Below are 6,846 nucleotides of genomic sequence, written 5' to 3'. Positions count from 1 at the left end.
CCCAGTCTTGGCTGTACATTAGAAGCACCTGGGTAGCATCCAAACCTCACCATATTCAGGCAATACCCCTAATAATTGAACCAGAATGCCTGGTGGTGGGATCCAGGTGTCAGTAATGTTTAAAATTGTCCAGGTAATTACAATATGTGGCAAGATGGAGAAGCACTGCTGTAGGAGTGGGAGTGGTACAGGGCTCGGTCAGAAGAAAGAAACTCATTAACCTGGCTTTTTTCTGGGCCATATGTGCTTCCTTCATAAAAACAGTTAAAGATTAAGCTGCTTTTCTCCTTCCCCTCCCCTACAGTGGTGAATAAAATAGACACAGTTCTATGCATCATGGAGCCTATGGTCAAGTAGAAGAGATAGACAATGAACATTATAAATTATGAAAATTCCATGGAGAAGAAAGCAGGGTGCCACATGGAAAATAACTTATTTTATATTGATTTATAGGGAAGTGAAATTGAGCTGAGACCTACAGAATAGGAAGGAGCCAGTCATTTGAAATGATCGGAAGAGCATTCCCAAGCTGAGGGATCAGCATGTGCTAAGGCTCTATGACAGGAGAACGCTTGGTGTGTCTACTCCAATTCAACATCTACCACAAACATTCTCTTATTACCTACTCTGTGGCAGGTAGAATATAGAGATGGCAGGCAGAATATAGAGATGGCAGGCATGTTCCATACATTGAGGAGTTTATAATTCAGTGTGTAGAGAAATAGATTGCAAGAAGCAAAGTTTAGCAGGACTCCTGGGGGAGAAATTTAATTCTGCCCAATGTATGAAGTGGTATATTTATATGGGGTTGATCAGAGGTCTCAGATGGGGGAATTAAGGCTTTGAATGATGACATAAACCACCTCTTTTGTCAGATGCTCTCTTTGACATCTGTGGGGAGAATTTTCCAGATTGATAGGGGACAAAGTGCCACAGGTACCAGGAAGCACATGTGTAAAGGCATGGAGTCATCAGAGTGTTTGGCATGCTTGGGGAATGAAGAGTTTGTGTATCTGGGGCTTCAGGCGAGGCCATATGCAGTGATGCGGGTGTGGCTGGAAACAGGTGAAACTGATAAATGAATGATACTAGGGACTCTCTCTGGGTTACCTGGCATTGGGGTTACCTAGGATGGATGATTCTCTAATCCCAGAAGAGGCTGCAAGTCCCGTGGGACCTGGATAGGCTCTACTCCTCGGTCAGGGTTAGCTGTGCCTGAATTCAGTTTCCCATGGAATGGGGGCTCCCAGTGTCTCCAGGTGCAGCAGTCCTCCACACACCTGGCACTTCAGCCTGCATCTCGGTGCCTGAGTCCCAAATGCTTATCCTTTGTCCCCTTCCTGGGGCAACAACAAGGGGTAGAGCCCTCTGATGACCCACTGTATACACAGCTGTGCTGCAGCCTAAACGTCCTTCTCCACAGAATGCCAAGAGGACGGGGCTGGGCACACCTGCTGCCCTCTGCCCACAAGTTCCAGGTGCGCCAACTGATGCTTGCTGCTACTTGTTCCAGGCTCTTTCCACCATGAAAGGGATGCTGGGGCAGGGAAAAGGTGAAGCTGAGGCTGCATGGTTTGGTGGGTCTAAGTTTGGAAGGGTCTTGTGGGCCATGAAGCTTGAACTTCAAACTTGAGAATGAGGAACCAGGGAAAGATTTCCAGCCTGGGAGGGCCATGGTCAGATCTGTGATTTTGAAAGACTTCTCTGTTGGCTAATTTGGAGGATGGGCTGTAAAAGAATGATACTAGACACGGGGGTTCCTAGAAATGTTAGCTCCCTGAGAGCCAGCCGTTTTGTTTCTTTTGTTCACTGCTTTTCTCCAGGGTCTAGGACAGTGCCTAGCACATGGCTGGTGCTCAATAGATAGTTGATGAATGAATGAGAGCAGTTAGGAAGCTATTGTCCTGGTCCAGGTGAGAGATGATGCTTAAACTTGGTCAGTGGTTTGTGGATGGAGAAGAGTTAGAGATATTGAGACAGTGTGGAAGGAGGGTTTAGGATGGGACAGCACAGCTAGAATAGCACCTAAAATGGCTTTACTCCTTTAGCCAGCACCACGGACAGAGAATTCAATAACGTGGCTGTAGTGGTAAGGACTGCCGGTTGACATAAGATTCTCATAAGATTCTCTATTTTCCATCCTGGGATTTGGGCTCCTACCCCAAGGAGTCATGGGCTCCATGATGGGTATCCTCTTCCTGGAAGTCAGGCCTGGGCACCATACTGTCCTCGGTGAACTCCGTGATACCTCGGCTTCCTGGTGCAGTAGATGGAATTGTCATTGCGTTTGTCGTAGTGCACAGTAGAAGACCTACAGAGTTTCTGTCTCTGGCATTTTTTTCTATTTAAAATGGAAGGGATACTGTTAAAATGAAACTTTCCTTCGGGATGCTTTCAAAACTCAATCTCCCACCCTGCACAGTGCCCTTGACAATCCACGTAAAAGAAACCCCAAATCTAGTCTACACACGGGCGAACTGTTGTTTATTCTCTAGATTTTATTCATATGTTTGGTTTTTATGATTTTCAAGGCAATTTGGGCTGGTCAATGACCAGCAAGGCCACGGGAGTGCTGGCAGTACAGTTTTAAGGTATTTTCTGGAACCTGTCTTGGGCACTCTTAACGGTGGCTCACAGGACTGCATTGTGATCATGACTATACTAGTGATGATCTCTCACAGTACAAATTATTTAACAGCATTGCTTAATTTATTCTTTTCAAAACCCTTTGTATGTGGCACGTGACAGAAGACCCACCTCCATTTTACAGATGTAGGAGCTGGAACTCAGACACTGATTGCTAACAGATGGCCCATCTGGGGTCAGTATCCACACTTCTGACTTCCGGTTCAGTGATCTGTTTATTTCCCCACTATGAGCTGGGCAATGTGGGAACTCCAGATTTTATTGACTTGGTGGTTTGTGATATGGTTTGAGGGAGGTCAGGTGACCTCTCTCTGCCTGGAAAGGAGGAAATCTGTGATTCTCTCTCTCTTTCCAAATTTCCAAAGAGGAAGCAACTCTCAGCCAGAGCAGGAGCCTAAGTCTTGTTTGTAGGCAGTGGGGTGTACAGGTGGCTCATTGCTGTGTGCCCCGGGGCAGCAGTAAATTGATACTTGTTGATCTCCAAGCCTCTGGCAGAGATGGGGAGGAAGGGATGGGAAAGTGACATTTTTGTAAATAACCACACCTGGTTCTAAAAGAAGAAGGACTGGCATGTCCCTATAGCCTCAATTACCATCAACCTTTCGCAAAGGGAGCCCTAGGGGAAAGAATCTCTTCACACTCTTATGATTATTTATAGACACCCCCTCCTGTCCACACTCTGAGGGGAGTTTGGTTTGCTCAGCAGTGGCCTCCTTCCAGATGTGTTTATATTTCCTCCAGGCCCAGGGGAATGCATCCTTCTGCCCCTCCATTACTGGAGCAGAGAGGATGCCTGGCATTGGGACTTAATGAAGATGTGGAAGGAGAGACAAGGGGCAGCATGCCTGAATTCCTCAGCTAGATTCATGTATCTCCAGGCGATCACTGATTGAGTAGCCACTTTGCTGCTAAAGAAGGCAATTCAACACGGTGGTTAAATAAACATGATTTGCAAGCAGATAGACCTGGATTTAAGTCCCAGCTCTGCCCTTTACAAACTGTGTGGCTTTGGTTAAGTAACTTACAGTTTCTGCCTCCGTTTCCTCATCTATAAAATGGGATAATAACATCTCCACTCAGGGTCATTGTGAGGTTTGAGTGCAAAGGGCTGAGCAGTGCCTGACACAGAAGGTGATATGTATGTGGTGCCTGTTCTTTTAAAACGTTGAAAAATATGGAATGCTTCACGAATTTGCATGTCATCTTTGCACAGGGGTCATGCTAACCCTGTCTGTATTGTTCCAGTTTTAGTCTATGTGCTGCTAAGTGAGCACTGGTGCCTATTCTTATAAGACACTACCGTGTGTGTGTGTGTGTGTGTGTGTGTGTGTGTGTGTGTGTATGTGTGTGTGATTTGGAAGAAACAGAGGCAGTGTGGGCAGTACAGGCAGGGAATTTCTGGTTCAAAAGTAACTATTAAAACCTAGAGAAGGAGAGATTGCCACAGACAAGGCAGGTCAGAGGGGAATTCTTTGCAGAAGAGGTGACTGAGCTATCTGAGTATCTGAGGTATGCTATTGGACATGCCTGCAGGGTACCCACCACCTGATTGTGGGTTGGCAGAATGCCTTAGACCAGCTTTTAAGAAAGGCTGTTTTAGCCTGGGAAGGAGGCCTGGGCTGCCAGTGTCCTGTGTTAAGGCTTGGCAGCCTCTCCAGATGGAGAGTTTTGTTGGCATGCCACACTTTGAGTGGAGCATTTGTTTCACAGGTAATCCAGTCCCAGCAAAAGTGAGGCTGCCTGAAATGACAAAAAAAAAAAGAAAAGAAAAAAGAGATAGATTTTGGCATTTTAGGATTACAGGGCTTTGCTTAACTTCTGTGATTTTATTTTGAATCTTTTTTGAATCTTTTCCTTTTACGCTAAGAATCTTGGTTCTTAATGGCAATAGCATTATTGCTTATTTGCTTCACCCCATTTTTAACACACACATATATTCATATAAAATCAATATCAAATATATGATTAGTGAAAATATTATTGTATCAAACAATATCAAATATATGATTAGAGAAAATATTTTTATTATTGCAGTTCTTAGGTATATCCTACTAGAGACATATAGTTGAATTACTGTATTTTCAAACCATTTACAATAACACACCTCTGCATAATTAAGCTATCAACTCAATGTGCAATTAGGGGCCTTTATTTTATTTTGCCCTTGATTTTAGGAATTGCCTTTTTCATTCTGATTTAACATTTTCATGGTTCTAAAGTTGAATCTAAAAAACAAGGTATTATAGGGCTTCCCTGGTGATGCAGTGGTTGAGAGTCTGCCTGCCGATGCAGGGGACACGGGTTCGTGCCCCGGTCCGGGAAGATCCCACATGCCACGGAGCGGCTGGGCCTGTGAGCCATGGCCGCTGAGCCTGGGCATCCGGAGCCTGTGCTCCGCAACGGGATAGGCCACAGCAGTGAGAGGCCCGCGTACCACAAAAAAAAAAACAAGGTATTATTCAGAGAAGTCCAGCTTCTATCCCAAACTCACCTCTCTTTTTTCTCCTTTCCCTTTAGACAACAATTTTATTTACATTATGGTTTATCCTTCCATAATTTTTTACATAAGCAAAACCACACATGAATACATATATACTCTCTTAGATAGATGGTAGCTTATTATATACACTTTAGTCCACCTTTTTTTTTTCCCCACTTAGCATTACATTCTGGAGATCATGGCGTAACAATGTATACATATTCCACATTCCTTTCTATAGTTGCATGGTACTTCACTATCTGAATGTGTTATAGTTTATTCAACTAGGCCCCTGTTAATGGACATTTGGGTTTTTGCTATTACAAATAAAAAAATGTGGTCATGTTTTTGTGTTTCTGTCAGTGTTTCTTTAGGAGAGATTCCTACAAATAGGCTTCCTGGGTCAGAGTGCCTGTGTTATTTTGCTAGATATTGCTAATTCCCCTTCATAGTGTTTGTACCTTTTTGCATTCTTTTCAGCAATGATGGGAGTGCCTATTTTCTCAAAGCTGGAACAAAAGAGAATTTATCAATCTTTTGGATTTTTGCCACTCTAATAGGTGAAAAATGGTATATTAGTATACTTTAAGCTTGCCTTTTATTATGTGCACAATCAAGATCGTTTCATATAAATAGGAGGCATTTGTATTTAGTTTTCTGTGATTTGTCTGTGCATATCTCCAGTCTTATTTTTTCTCTATAGGATTATTGGTCTCTCATTCTTTTTAAAATTCTTTATATATTGGAAATATTAACTCCTTATCTATGATAAAAGTTGAAAAATTTCCCCCAGTTTGTTATTTGTCTCTTTCCTTTCTTTATGGTGTTTTTTTACTATGTAAGTAAGCAATTTTTTTCTTATTTTCATGTAATAAAATTCATTAATCTTTTCCTTTATGGCTCCTAGATATTGAGTCAGAGGTAGGAAGGTTCCCCCTCACACCTGGATTGTAGAATAATTCAGACTTGTTTTTTCTATACTTGTATTGATCCATTTAATACATTTAACTTTCTCATCCACTTGGAATTTATCTTGGTATACGATGTGGGGAATGAATACAATTTTATCTTTTTACATGTGGCTATTCAGTTAGCCCATACCTTTGATTAAAAAGAACATCATTTCCCCCACTAATTTGAGATTCTGCCTTCATGGTATACTAAATTTCCAAATACAGTTAGATCTATTTCTGGATTTTCTATTTTGTTTTATTGGTCTATGCATGTAACACCACCACACTCTTTTAGTTAGCAACATTATAATATGTTTTAAAGTCTGATGAGGCTATCCCTTTCTTACTTCTCTTTTTTCCAGCTGTGTTTTTAAAAAAATTTTTCAGGATTTTCCCCTCTTGGCTATTCTTGCTTATCTTTTCTTCCAAATGAATTTTATAATAAACTTATCTAGCTCCAGAAAGAAATTTAGTCATATTTTTATTGGATTATATTAAATTTATGAGTTATATTAAATTAAAATTTATGAATTAGCTTAGGGAGACCTGAAATCTTTGATATTGAATCTTCTTATCCAAGAATATGGTATATCTTTCTATTCATGCAGGGTTATTTTTGTGTATTTTTTAATTGTTTTATAGTTTTTCTTCATAGAGGTTTTGGGCATTTCTTGTTAAATTTATGCCATCACATTTAATTTTATTTGGCTCTCACAAATGGGGTTTTCTTTTCCAATATAAACTGATTTTTGTTTATATACATAAAAA

At 41.4% G+C, this 6,846-nt stretch overlaps 1 non-coding gene across 1 annotated transcript; it reads right to left on the bottom strand.

Annotated features, from left to right (window-relative positions):
* Nucleotides 1–3,814: 3,814 nt before the first annotated feature.
* LOC136127720 (U6 spliceosomal RNA) lies at nt 3,815–3,920 on the bottom strand. Its single transcript, XR_010656174.1, has one exon. It is a non-coding gene; the product is annotated as a U6 spliceosomal RNA (small nuclear RNA).
* Nucleotides 3,921–6,846: the final 2,926 nt, after the last annotated feature.

Source organism: Phocoena phocoena, chromosome 8 (assembly GCF_963924675.1).
Source record: "Phocoena phocoena chromosome 8, mPhoPho1.1, whole genome shotgun sequence".
In the NCBI taxonomy this organism is placed as follows: domain Eukaryota; kingdom Metazoa; phylum Chordata; class Mammalia; order Artiodactyla; family Phocoenidae; genus Phocoena; species Phocoena phocoena.
This window is presented reverse-complemented; position numbering and strand designations above follow the sequence as displayed.